Raw genomic sequence first — 15,130 nt, forward strand, 5'->3', positions numbered from 1 at the left:
GACATTGGCAAGTTGCAACAAACCATAGTGGCGCTTTTGGCAAATTGTAGTAAAAAGGAACCTGCACAGTGCACTAGAAAATCTGCCACCAAGGAAGGCACTGAGTTTCCGACTGTTTAGTTCTAGTTTCTTTTTAAGTTATTTTTAGACTGTCAGGCTAAATTGGTAATTCTGATAGTGGATAAAAATAGCACATACATTTAAACCTGGCCATGTTTTGGAGCCAAGGTTTAGCTTACGTCAGAATTGTAAGAAGTGCAAACGCAGCGCCAGTCTATCAACAACAAGAAATGGAAAACAACAAATGCACTTCCTGGTAGGCAGAGTGCTCAGCAAACTAATGAATACTAAGAACCTAGACATTCATTGGAAATTATTTTGTCCTCTGCCCTTTAAACAGAATGATAAAAAAAAGTTTTTTTTTTTTTAAATAGTAAGCAAGCACTCTGTATGTGAAAAACTACAATGAAATAGACCCCCCCCCCCCCCCCCAACAAACAATAATAAAAAATAATAACAATCTCCTAATTGCTAGAATTAAATAACCCATTTCATAATATCAATGGCGCAACTACATATTTTCCCCTTTAATAGAAATTATTTTCTACATTAAGCCTGGCAGCACCTGTATCGTTATTATTTATATATGAATCATTGGTGTCTGTCCAATGCATTTATTGACATGCTCATATATTATTGTATTGAGTTGGCTAAACCTTGCTGAATAATCATTTGAAGGATGCCCAGGTATACAAGATGGTCAGAATGAGTCATGCATTTATTCATTCATTAATATAAAGTGTTTACCTAATAACCAACATATCCAATTAAAAAATATTATAATGCTTTATCTTTTTTTAATAAGAGAACACTATATTTCCTCCTGATAGTCATACAGAGTCCAAACAGCATACATTCCTAAAAGAAAAACAGCATCATGTACACATTTACACTTTTTGCCATGTTAGGACATCTTGTCAGAGATGAGAGTTGCTTTATTTTCTACCCAGACAAAAAGCAGCATACAACGAGGGTTTTAGTGTACAGCAGCATATTAAGTCATAGTACACTAAAGATCAGAATATTTACAACTCCCCAAGACACCTGTTAAAACACTAAAGCTTATTAGCATGCCGGCACTTGGGGACCGCACATATTGCTCTCACGCCAGTCTGCTGGGTTCAGTTTATCGGGCTCTCCAGTCTGCACACCCCTCCCTCAATGGCAAGCGACTGCCCCGTGACAGCTCCAGGAGGAAGTCTTGAAATGTGAGTCTGTGGAAAAACAGAATGGGCCAATGTTTAGCAGTGGTGACAAAAAACACAGCTGCCGTGAAGATGCGGCTTCAAAAGGACACACTGTGTCTCTCTTAGTTGATAAATGGCAAATGCTCCAATATATGCTACTTCTGACAATATCATAGCTAAGGGAAAATATGCACAGTTGGGAGTTAGGCCCTGAATAACTCAAACTGTACCATGAGGTAGAGAAACAGAGTTGACATCATGCTAGAATTAAGAGATGTAATCTCGGTTTATGTTTTTTGATCTCTGAACTTTCTACACCCTGGGGCCAGATATCACTACAGTGGTGGAACAGACACTTATTATAAGCCAGGGAACACACGTGGCATTACTAAGAGTACAAATATTCTATAAGGACATTTTCTATAATGCTTGTAAAAATAAAAGAAAAACTGTCCTCCCAAATAGACATTGTAAGCCTTAAACTGTACAGAATTCAAGAGGGTTTTAAGATAGTCTAACTTCACTATAACGAACCCCCTTTTTTAACGATCCAAGCAGCAAGAACCGTTTTTTTCAATGGAAATTAGCCCCATTAGATCGATCACTTTTACAAAATCTACCCGGATAAAACAATCTCGTAGTGACTGGCACTGAACCTTCTCCAGTGTGAATGTGTTATTCTCTCAGTGAAAACAAAGACCTTGGTAGGCTAATTCGAAGATAAGGCTGATTCATAGATAACCTATTGTAGTGCAAATCATGACATATGCAACCGTTGCCATCTTCACACAAACTGCAAACATGGCAACAGGTGTGAGGAGGTAACAAGATAGAAACAACATACATTGAGAAAAGCACGTAAACAGATGAAACAATCTACCCTGGATATGTCTTTCAAGAGAAAAAGCACGTAATTACTGTATTCACTTTTTAATTTTTTTCATTTCTTTACTGTTTTCTTTTAAATATACAGTTTAAATGTGGATCATTGTGAAGTTGTCTTGAAAGAACTACTGTATACTGTATAAAGATGTTCAATTAAATTTGGGCGTTTCTTCATTATTCTGATACAGCAAATGGCCAAACCCTATTATAGTGAACAACCTGATATAACAAACATTTCTCCAGGTCCCAGGGGGTTCTTTATAATTAAGTTAGACTTAATTTTACAAACCTATAGGGACATTCTTTGCCATTACAACACTACTTTTTGTGCATGAATGAAAAGCGATCAAGGACCACTGTCAGGGTATTGATGCACTCTCCCCAATTCAGTTTACTTATGTTTTAAAAGGTATATTTATACAATGATGTACATATATATATATAGCATATACATTTCCATATAATAATGTATCATCCCTATATGACTAGAACATATTAAACAAGACTTGATCCACCCCATTTTGCATCACCTGACCAGCTTTGACTAACGGAACGTACTGTACCATGAATGCACTAGTTACTTCCAGATTCTAACTAGGGTTGCCCAATTCCTTTTACACCCAATCACAAATTCATTCAATGCTTGAGTTCCACTGTGAATGTCTTTTCTCAGCACAGTGATACATTTCAAAATTTTACATCCACCTCCACTTGTCATAGGTCACTGTGGAAGGGTGGGTGTATTCACTGACACGGAAGACAGAAGATTGAACTTGAAAACACAGCACAGGTGCCCGGCTTTATTTATTTTCTAATTTTTTTTAAATTATTTTAGCCCACAGAGGGCGTTGTTGTCTGTGGCTTGTATACTGGCAACGGTAATCAGGACCACAGGTTACCATCACAGGTAAATGCAGGCGCACTCACAGGTGCTCAAAAATAATAATGAAAACCAAAGGTGAAATGAAAAAGGGAAAATAAAACACAGTAATAAAACTACAAAACAAAAGTGCTGCTTACGCAGTGCCCCCACTGCTGCTATGCCGGTCAGCTCGGGTCTCCGTCCTACGCTTCGCTGTGCACTATACACTGGGGTGGCCAAGGTTCCCCTATCACTAACCATATATTTTAATAAATAGTTTATTTAAGGCTGGCTGTCATCCTCAGCCGTGCTTGCCTGATTTTATTCTCTCACTCTCGGTGTTTGTTTAGGCTCACCTCCTCAGCTAGCGTCACTGGGTTTCTCCGGTCACGGCCACCCGAATGCACAACCAAGCGCAGTTCTTATGGGCCGAGGAACCCCCCAAGGCCCGCCTCTCAACCACTCAGCTAACACACCTTCCTCCAAAACTCTCTGTGTCAATGCCATGATTGACAGGCAGATCTTACGAGGCTGCTGCCCCCTTCCTGCAGAACCACGCATGCGCCAGATAGTCAGCACAGATTCTCTCCCCCCCCCCCCCCCCCCGTTACAGTCACTAATACATATATTTTGAAAATCGGTCAGATACAATGGAGTGGGTTTATCAAGGTTTTTACACAAAAATAATTGTGTACCATTTTTGTGAAAGGAAACTCAAACTGTCAAGGAAGACTTTTGACTGATTAAATTAACCTCCTGGACTGCTTGTTATAATTTATTTTAACATTAAAAGATTGACTTTCCTGTAACACAAAAATGGTGCAAATTGCATTTTGGTGTCAAGACATTACAAGTCAAACCAAATATGCCTTTTATTTATATATGTCCTATTTATAATACAAATATTTTCATATTTACATTTTGTAAGTACAATTATTATTTGTTCAATATGGTGGGGCTCTTGCCAGACCGGAATCTCTTTGAAGAGGATCCCTAGATAAATGACTAAAATCCCTCCCACCCTCACTGCCTGCAGCATCCCTGCTGTGTTCTGAGAGCTCACTCTTCAACAATGCCTGTTCTAACCAGCACTGCAACCCACTGAGTATCAGTGGTGTCCATTCATTTCAATAATAAACTAAGCTTGTGCTCTTTTTGCTTTCTACGTTTTTTTTTTTCTAAATCTATTTCCAATTACACAGAACGCTTCTTCTATGATAATTAATAGTGTTGGATGTGTCTTTGTTCTGTAAACACTTTACTTAAATACTGGAGGTAAAGTAGTGTGTCCTGGAGAGGTTGAAGCAGATTTGGAGTCCAGATGTTTGTGTTTTTATCACCACAACCTCTGCTGTTGAACTGGGTGACCCTCAGGTAGATTTGTTTCCCTTAATTGTATGAGTTAGGATTCCACTTTGAATCAGCTATCTCAAGACAGGCTATCCAAGTAACGGCTTCAAAATATTGCAAAAAGAAATACACAGGAAGGAAGTTCACATGTAATGGTTTTATCCTTAAACCAGTTCATTTAATGTTTTAAGAACACAGAATTTCTTGCCATTTTTAAAAAATATTACAGATTTAAGTTGGCAGAGAACAAGAGGCATATTTTATTTTTACCGAATGACAAAGTACAGACTGGCAAAAAGAAATAGTGCAAAAGACATGTCGCTACATGAAGTTGGTGCTTTTAAACACCTAAGGGTTTGTGTGTTTATTCACTCAGTAAAAATTGAAAAGGGAACAACAATGTTCTCACTTGTTTAAAGTGCAATTTGAATATGCTTTCCCTATTTCCAGCTACAGGTATTACAATAGTTATATTATGTGTGCACTATAGAGTCATACAGTGCAAAACATATTTAATAAACCAACAAGCCCTCCTATTCACACTATAGCATTTATTTGCTGTGTCTTCTATGGTAAAAAATCGAACCTATGGAATTGAATACTACCTTTCATACTTGAGTGTGATCACTGCGAAAAAAAAAGCGGAATTTGCTGAGAAAAAAAAAATCAGAACAGGTTTGATTTTTGGACAAAAAACGCAGGGATCACCACCCTGTCCTGGTAAATTTTGATATAATCTGAAGGCAATATGGATGGGGTGCAAGCTGCTGCATGGTTATTGCTCCAAAGAAGAAAGAAAGAGAAGAATGTGGATTCACCCTATAATAACGAGCAATGGGAAACCCTAGGAGAGTACCACCGTCTTGTGCAAGAGCTGAAATATACTGTATATATATTTATATAAATCTCAAATTGTGTTATTGGTAACAAGTAATCTCAACAATGTTATTGGCAACAAAAACATTGTTTAAAAAAAAATTAGAAGCACAAACAGGACTACCAAACACCATCATTTTGATGCATCCTGATTTTTTTTTTTTTTTTTTAATAAACAACACAGTAAACACAGGAAGATGGTACTGTCAATGCAGATGTAATATCAGACAGCACAGACAGTGTTTTTACATTATTGGGGGACAAATACACACATACTAACATGTATGGTTGACATAAAACCGCTTTAGACAGTTTCATTTGCTGTAAATACAATACCAGTTACCTGCGTATGCTACTGGATATAATTTGATACTCGATTTTGTTTTGTAGTTCAGTCTATATTTAATAATGGGCCGCGGTATCTCATGGCACTTTCTAGAAGCTACACCCGGCCATTTAACGAAAACCTGTAGTCAAAACTGTGTGTTATTTTAACATACCAATAGTGCTTACTTTCCAATTTCCTCTTAATGTTCCAATAATTTCCGTTTGTATTCTATATTACTTGTCCTGCTTATCATAAAGAACAAGATATTTTGCATACATGCACTGGGTGATATGTCACTATTATAAAAAAAAATGGTTATATGTTGTCAAAAGATAACATTCTTAGTTGTTTTTCTATTAAATCATATAAAACTGCCTGTGATAACATTATGACATGGATGATTCACTCGGTTTGCTTTCTGCAGATGTTCAATAACAACCGTAGAATAATAACTTAGACCCTGTAACCCAGACCAACAGTATTCGTTACAAATCCCCTTTCTGGTGGAGGCTCTACAGTTCTGGTGACCTAGTTCTTGTCACTTTCAATTAAAATTGTAACTTTTGGAGCACAGCAGTACAAATCTTAATTACACTTATATTATCTCCCTGGAATAAAGCCAGTAAAAAAAATTGGCTTTGACCAGCTACAAATTGAATGTAGCACTAGTGCATTCTGTGAGTAAATGCTAACATATTAGATCAAAATCCTCCAGTGAAGCTTAAAAAGATGAATAATCCCCCCCCCCCCCCCCCCGCCCCCCGCCCCCCCTCAGCATTGAACAAAAAAACACAAAGCTTCATTACAAACACAGGATGGCTTTAATAGAGGTTCTATGAGCTAGGTCTGACAGCAGTCATTAGTTTCCTTCCTAATAAAAACATGAGGTAGCCAAGAGCCAACTGGCCTAAACAGAGTTGTTTACATGGAATACATAAATTCCCAAATACATTTTTGTTTGATCTTTTTAGTTTTTAGTTTTTGTTTATTTCAAATTAATTTGTGCCTAAATATAAAATAATGGAAAAAATCACAAAATTAAAACACAGACACCTTTGACAGCCAATTCGGAATTGACCTTTGAAACCTATAAAATAAAAATGAATTGGGAACATTGAGAATGGTAGTTATGACTATCTCCATAACGCCAGCCTGTTTATAGCTTTGGGGCAGGCGTCAACACCTTACTGATGTACTGGTGTGTGGCTGACTATGACAGATCTGTCGCAGCAGCTCTTTACACAGAGATCTTTAAAAGCTGGGAATAGCCTATTCACTGAGGGTCAAATCATGTGATTAAGGCGAGTATGGAAGTTGATCTATGTTCCCCTTGATTGTGGCTTTGACAAAAACAGGGCCATTGTTATAGTGTAGAAAGTCATGACACATCAAATGCCCAGCTGGATGGAACCAATACGCTTGCTAAATATCACGATTTGTTGATAGTTTTGAATGGTATGGTATAGTATTGGTCCATGGATGGTGAAGAATGATGTTTCACATGAAGATTTAAAAAGTGATGTCACCATCAAAGTGACTTCTCTGTGTAATACAGTCCCTCCACTCACTCACAATGCTGTTTATCACACTGGAAAGCGAGGTTAGAAAAAAAAGAGAGGTCTTTATCTCAAAACACCTAGCATTCAATTCATGTTAATGTTACATCACTATTGACGGTTTATTCTGAGAGATATTTATTCCCACATTTATTTATCCACCTGTTCTCTATGACAATCATCAAAATGCAATAAATTGATGATGCTTTGGCTGTACTCCAAAAGTGAAAAAGTGGAACGATTCTATATTTTGTCATGCTGTTCTAAGGAGAGAACAATGTCACCTATTAGCTCCAAACGCATATCAGTAAATATCTTACATATCGTGTACAAGATCTTTTACATTTAATAGGCAGTGTGCAAGATACCTTCTCAGATTCTTATGGGCTTATAAACTGATCCTAATACCACTGGAATGTATAAACTGTTTTAAGTGGAGCAGGGTTCACAAAGCAGTCTCCACCTTAATTACAAATACCAGATTGGTTTATTGCCTGCTGCTCACAGTAATGATGTGGCCTGATCATTTCAGTAGGAACTAGTACAGAAAAAGCAGACCTTTGAGTCACATATCAGAACAGGGATTATATTGTCCTTGGAGATCAGTATTGCCTTCCCAAGGGGTAATCATTTTCTGATATTTACTTTTAAAAGCTAGTTCAATTGAAATAAGAATTAATAAAATAACTACAGCGTTATTTTTACGAAAACAATCCAACCACAAACTGTGCACAAACTGTTGACTACTTTTAGGTATTGGCTTGTATTGTCTAATTTGACAGATTAAACAGCAAAGTCAACAAATGTACATTACACAGAATTAACTCTGTGAACAAAAACAATAATGAACAATAATACAATAATTTCACAGAAATCAAACACTGTCAATTGTTTTGCATGCAAAAACATGTGCTTTGAAAGTTCTGCTGACTAGCTTGTTATCCCGAATTACCTGAGCTTTAGCACTAGAACGACCACGTTTATAGGCATACCTACAGGTAGTGGACAAAAAAATGGAAACACCAATGTAAAGTCACTTAATAGGGCATTGGGCCACTATGGTATCCCGCTCTGTGGCGTTGTCGGTTGACCGTTTTTGATGAAACTGGCTGCTCGTGCCCCAGGTTGAAATTTGCAGTCAATTGATCTGCAGTTGCTCACCTGTTTTGCCTTGCACTTCGAATTAATGCACGGATATCACAATCCTGGAGTATGCACTTCCGCCCACTATTGCCCTTTGCTGATGATGTCTTTCCCTCAGAGTTCCATGCCGACATCACCTTACACACCATTGCTCGTGAAACATCAGCAAGTTGAGCTGACTTGGTCACTGAAGCTCCTGCCAAACACGCCCCAACAATCACCCCTCTTTCAACGTCACTGAGGTCTCCTCTTGCAGCCATGCTAGCCATAATTATAGGCAACCAGACCTGTCTAGCATTTTTATACATGACCCTAAGCATGCTGGGATGTTATTTGCTTAATTAAGGCATGAGCCACACTTGTGTGGAAGCCCTTGCTTTCAATATACTTGGTGTACCTCATTTACCCAGGTGTTTCAATTTTTTTGTCCACTACCTGTATGGGCAGTAGTGTGGAGTAGTGGTTAGGGCTCTGGACTCTTGACCGGGGGGTCGTGGGTTCAGTTCCAGGTGGGGGACACTGCTGCTGTACCCTTGAGCAACGTACTTTAACTAGATTGCTCCAGTAAAAACCCAACTGTATAATTGGGTAATTGTATGTAAAAAATAATGTGATATCTGTATAATGTGATATCTTGTAACAATTGTAAGTCGCCCTCGATAAGGGTGTCTGCTAATAAATAAATAATAATAATAATAACAACCATGACCGGTCAATTTGACCGGCGTATTAAAAACAACATAAATATTACAACGAAAGGACAAACAATTGAATATAAGTCGTAGTTTTACTCAGGAACATCATCAAGCATCTACACAACCGAAACCTTGTAAATAAACAGGCATTTGAACAGAAATGTGTTTATATAGACATATTGCATAAAGCGCAACTTAAAAAAAAAAGGTAAAAAATGAAACAAATATTTGAAAATATATTTATGTATATACAGGTACATCATGTAAATAAAAAAAACTGTACAACTGAAATCATGTAAATAAGCATCAACTTTTTATTAAAATAAATGGGTTTATATTGCCTACATAACAAAGCGCATATAGGCTGTGTGGTCCAGTGGTTAAAGAAAAGGGCTTGTAACTAGGAGGTCCCTGGTTCAAATCCCACCTCAGCCACTGACTCACTGTGTGACCCTGAGCAAGTCACTTAACCTCCTTGTGCTCCGTCTTTCGGGTGGGACGTAATTGTAAGTGACTGTGCAGCTGATGCATAGTTCACACACCCTAGTCTCTGTAAGTCGCCTTGGATAAAGGTGTCTGCTAAATAAACAAATAATAATATGCAACTGAAGCAATGCATTTATATACAGAAATACTATAATCGACATGACATGAATAAATAAACATTTGAACAGAATGGGCTTTATTTACAATCGTTTACAAAGTCTAAGTGCTGGCACACAGATCCTGCGCTTTTCAAAATATGCAGTACACTTACCACAGACTTTGGCACAGCTATCAACAGTAACCCAGGCTTCTGGCACCAAATGCTCCACCGACATATGCTAGTGCAATGAAAGCTTCTAATTCCTCCCAGGGCATTGACCAGGAATCATCTTGTAGCTGTCGGTGGGCTTCTGCTTCAGTGCAACGTTGTATGTGGTGAAGCCTATGCAAGTCAATCAATAGGCGAAAAGCACTCAATGCGCTCTCATCAATGTTGTGTTTTGTATATGCCGTGGGCCCTGGAGCTTTCCTCAGAATATTATGTTCACCGCTTCTATCTGCAGCTTCAACACCAGGATTTATAGTGTTCCAAACAGTGCCATCATTACCAGCCACTTGAGTGCCAGGTGGTGTTGGTGCTACCACTGTGGAAGCGGCTGCTTCAGGTGAAGTAGCGGCTGGATCAGGTGCAGATGGCACAGATGTCGTTGTCCATCCATCAACACTCCAAAAGCACCTTTGGCCATTGTTCCATAGTCCAATTTCTGTGTTCTTGTGCATATTTTAGCCTTTTAGCCTTGTTCCCCTTTCTTAACAGAGGTATTCATATTGCAACACATCCTTTAAGTCCTGATTTCAAGAGTGACCTTCGTACTGTTTATTTGATGGACAACGACACCTGTGCCTTTTGCCAGTTCTGTTGTCAATTCAACGCTGGTCTTCTTTCTATTCCTTAAGGATATTATTTTCAAGAATTGCTCATCCTTGTTAGACAGCTTTTTGGTTCTTCCATTCCTGGGTTTGTCAATTACAGATTATGTTTCTCTGTACTTGTTGATTATGCTTCGGATACCACACCTTGAAAATCGAGTGATACGAGCTATTTCACATAATGTTTTTCTTTCTTTATGCAAGTCAAGGTTGTTATAATAGTAGAAAACACTAGTGGAGGCTTTGAGTAAATTGTTGATGTTCATGATGCATCAGAGTAGAAAAATGCAACATGTAAGACTTTTGCACTGCAGTGTATATAACACTTACGGCTCCTTAAGAACAACATTTATTTAATTTTTTCATATTTAGGGCTTCCGGGCATTTACTCGCCTGAATCCATGCCAGGCCAAATGATGGAATCGTGGAAAATAAATGCTGCACTGCACAGTCAACTCCGTTGAAATGAACTTTGTACATCCAACTTAAACATAAAAACTCCCTTTTCACCAACACAGTTTTAAAATGAATAAAGTCTGCTTTGATTGTAGTAAATGCAGATGTATTTTTCCAAGCTGGCAGCAGACACTGAGGATCCTTCTGGACGTTGCAGAAAATGTGTGTGTGTGTGCGTGTGCGTGTGCGTGTGGCAACAACAAACCACATATGAAATGACGTGTGAATCCTTCTAGTGCGCATTCTTTCTCAGCAGGGGATGTTGGGAAATGGAGTTAAATTGTAAAAGAATAAAATTAATCTGCGATCAAGTCTTTAGTTGAATAAAAGACAAGGTGTGAATTAAAAAAGAAGATCAGCATCTTGTGAGCACCACTTACTATCTTGCTGACTGCAGCAGATACCTGATGTTCTCAGTGGACAGGTTAGGAGACAATCCTAGCTAGACTTATAGAGGGCTGATAGTTGGAGATTGAGTGGCAGGTGCTATGTTTACAAGGCTTGATGTGTATACATTCTTAACCACATACTTTTGATAGAACCCATCAATGCACCCATTTATACAAATACCAAAAAGGTCGAATTTTATCATATGAATCCAAGTGACATATGAAGTTCCTTCCCTTGGTACTTGCGGCATTGAAAGTGTCTTGCAGTTCTGAGCGCTACACCTGCATGATCTAGTTCTCGCAACATTAAACAAACTACTTCTTTCTTCCCATGCAGTCTGTTTTCTCTGCATTTTGTGTACATCTATCTGTAACCATGAAGCGGACCTGAGGTTTGTAGTTGTCCATGGATAGTCAGTGAAACCCTTTCTGTTAAATAATTGCATAGTTCTCAAAATACGTTTTAAATGGGGCTCCCGAGTGGCGCATCCAGTAAAATAACTCGCTAGAGTGCAGGGTGCGCTCTATAGCCTGGACGTCGCCGGTTCGAGTCCAGGCTATTCCACAGCCGACCGTGGACGGGAGCTCCCAGGGGGCGGCGCTCAATTGGCCGAGCGTCGTCCGGGGGGAGGGAGGGTTAGGTCGGCCAGGGTGTCCTCGGCTCACTGCGCACCAGCGACCCCTGTAGTCTGGCCGGGCGCCTGCGGGCTTGCCTGTAAGCTGCCCAGAGCTGTGTTGTCCTCCGATGCTGTAGCTCTGAGGCGGCTGCACGGTGAGTCTGCAGAGTGTAAAGAAGCGGGCGGCTGATGGCACACGCTTCGGAGGACAGCGTGTGTTCATCTTTGCCCCTCCCGAGTCAGCGCAGGGGTGGTAGCGGTGAGCTGAGCTTAAAAAATAATTGGGCATTTCAAATTGGGGAGAAAATAATAAAAGCTAATAAAATACATTTTAAATGTCTTACACGTATCACATAATTATGACGAGTGTGAAGTACAAAGATAATATCTTTATATTTTAGTCCAAGATCAAAGTAAAACTCAATCAATTGGTTAGCCATATCTGTGTGCTCTGTTACCACAATCTCTTACAAGAATTAAGCACTAACTCGAGCTCACCAGACACTAGTCTAATAGTCTAATAAGTCACGCTCACGAGATATAAAGTTGTGTGCACAAGATACTAACTTTTTTTAATTCATGCCATGTCCCTTTAGGGTGACAAGCCTCGCTAATCCTGACCATAATACCTTGCAACTTCCTCAACTGACCCTAATACCTTGCGACTTCCTGTGTTAAAAGTTGTGTCAAATAGTTGATATCAATATTATTGCTCTGAAAAAACTAGGGAGGGATGCTCAGGAAATACAGATAAGCCACACATTGGGAATTCATTTAACACAGACCCCGGAGCCGCTGCTATCCGCTGCCGCCATCAGTCGTATTTGGTAAATGTCAAGTCATAAAATATTGGAACAATTGCCAGATTTCTTTCAGCTCCGCAAACATTTTAACTGACCCTGACTGAGTGCTGCTACTGGTTGCTAGGATGACCGCTTCTTGCAAGCTTCTTCTGCTAACATTCTATTGGTTGGCTTTTTGTTGTGCATAACTGCACCTTCACTTTGCGCTGAAAGAAGATTTCCCTGGGAAGAAACATGGCTATTCGTCAAAAAAAGAATACTACTAGCTTTCCCATTCTTACTGGGAAAGACAATTATCAAGACTTTTTGTGGCACAAAATAAAGTTGTTTTTTTTTTAAAAAATGCAGAGAGGTAATTTGAGGTGACTATGTTTATGTGGTCCAATTACTGCTGACAGCAGCAGATATTACTGCAGGTATGTATACAGTTTACTCAAATTCAAAGATTTTGCGAAGTTGTAGCTTGTTTGCTATTTTTGTTGTACATTGTAGCTGCACGTTTTTTATAAAATATAGTGAAAATATGTTTCACGTTTTGTGATTTTTTTCCAAAATTAAGGTTTCAGAAGAGGGGGAAATAATACCGATCAGACTTTTATTTAAGTATTTTATGTGGCTAATGATGAACATATGATATTAATTGATAGGCTTTTTCAGATTTCATGGGTTTGGGACTGAAGGTGTATAGATAGTAAACAATACCAGTTGATATGCTGCTTGTGGTTTCCAGATTGATTTTTTAAATGTTAACAACTCATTTTTTGAGTTTCCACTTTGGAAGAAAGCCCATGTGTGTGATTTTATTTTATACTGTAATTGCGTCCAATTTGGGTTATATTGGTGTGCACTTTAAATATATAGTAGACTCTCTTTCAGTACACCAATGAAACAAATACATAATTGATTTGTGTGCAATACAATCACTTCTGTGCAATGCAACAGATGTCACAGAGCGAGACCAAGGTTGGCCAAAACCTTAGATCAATGATTTGCAACTTGCTAGTAAGCATGCTAACACAATTAAAAAAAAAAAAATAGCTCACTGGTAACCAATGTAAGGACCTAAGCACTGGAGTTATATGTTGAGAACAACGTGTATGAGAAAGCAGTCTGGCAGCTGCATTCTAGACAAGCTACGTTTAGTAACAGGGTTACCAACAAACAAAGAATTGCAATAATCAAGACGAGATGTTATCCATGTATCAACATCTCATATCTCAAATGATAAAAACCTATTCTAATAACACAATTAATATGGAAATCAAATGATAACAACCATACACGTGGGAATGGATCACTGGTACACTGAAGATGAACTGAAGTAATGATATAAGTAGGGCTTCTGATTTTTCGGTTTTAAACGATAAAAAGTGATAAAACACCCCGATACAAAAAAAAAATGAAATCGGTGTACAGCCAATAAACACAGGAAAACACTGGAAAAACACTGGAAATGGTTACTCAATCCACGTTGACCACCCATTTCTTATTAAAAAAAACCTCCTACTGTACTACAAAAAAAAAAAAAAACTTTCCCATTGCAGCTGGGCAATGTCCCTCCTTCCTGACTTGTATCTATCATTAATTCGTTCTGAATACTTTAAACCCACCCTAAGTACTGAGTGGCAGCACATTCCTACATTTGTATTGAAGACTCCGCTTGCAAGATTTAAAAAAGATTACAATTAGGAATGGAGGCTTGTTGGCGGGATTTAAAGCTGTATTATAGTTAAGATACAGAGGATTTAAAACAGAATTTCAAATTGTGGCGAAATGTAAAAAAATGCCTACACACAAAAACCCCAGAAGAATGTGCCCGTGACCAGAAGGATTTAATTGTGGAAGACAGCAAAGGAAAAGAAGGTACAACTTAAGTGTGCAAGTACTGTCGAGTTACTATACATATTTTGACAGAAAAAAACGCCTAAGCATTTTGGTAAGTAACCGAAAACAATCATTTCATACAGTCTATAAAAAGTGAAAGCCCCCCCCCCCCCAAAAAAAAAAAAACATTAAAACTCGAAATAGCTAAAAATAAGCACTGAAACATGAAATTAATAAAAACCAAAAAACAGAATCCCTATATATATATACATAAATATAACAACAATAAAAAAAATTTAAAAAGTATAATTAAAGTACTGGACAATAATCTCCATGTTAAACAAGGAGACTTCTGTAATTCCTCCATTGATATTTTCATGCATGAAATATTGAAAACAGCTAAAACATCTGAAGTAGTTTTGGACAATTTTTCCCTCCATTGCTTTATATGGGGAAAAATGGCATCCTCATATGAGGCTATCATGCATTTGCATCTTCCATATTTCCCCATATAAATACTAGAAGAGAGTTTTTGTTATTCGCCCCATATGAGATCGCCATGCACGAAAATGTAAAAGCCTGAAAAGGTCTATACCAGTTTGAGGGGGGGTTAGGGGGCCATATCAACACATTCAGGAAAATGAAAACGGTACAGACCAGCAATATAAAAATCACTGATAGCA

At 38.3% G+C, this 15,130-nt stretch overlaps 1 pseudogene; it reads right to left on the reverse strand.

Annotated features, from left to right (window-relative positions):
- Positions 1-527: 527 nt before the first annotated feature.
- Positions 528-15,130, reverse strand: part of LOC117402891 (threonine aspartase 1-like) — an 80,873-nt pseudogene continuing 66,270 nt past the window's right edge.

This window comes from Acipenser ruthenus, chromosome 5 (genome assembly GCF_902713425.1).
Source record: "Acipenser ruthenus chromosome 5, fAciRut3.2 maternal haplotype, whole genome shotgun sequence".
Taxonomy (NCBI): Eukaryota; Metazoa; Chordata; class Actinopteri; order Acipenseriformes; family Acipenseridae; genus Acipenser; species Acipenser ruthenus.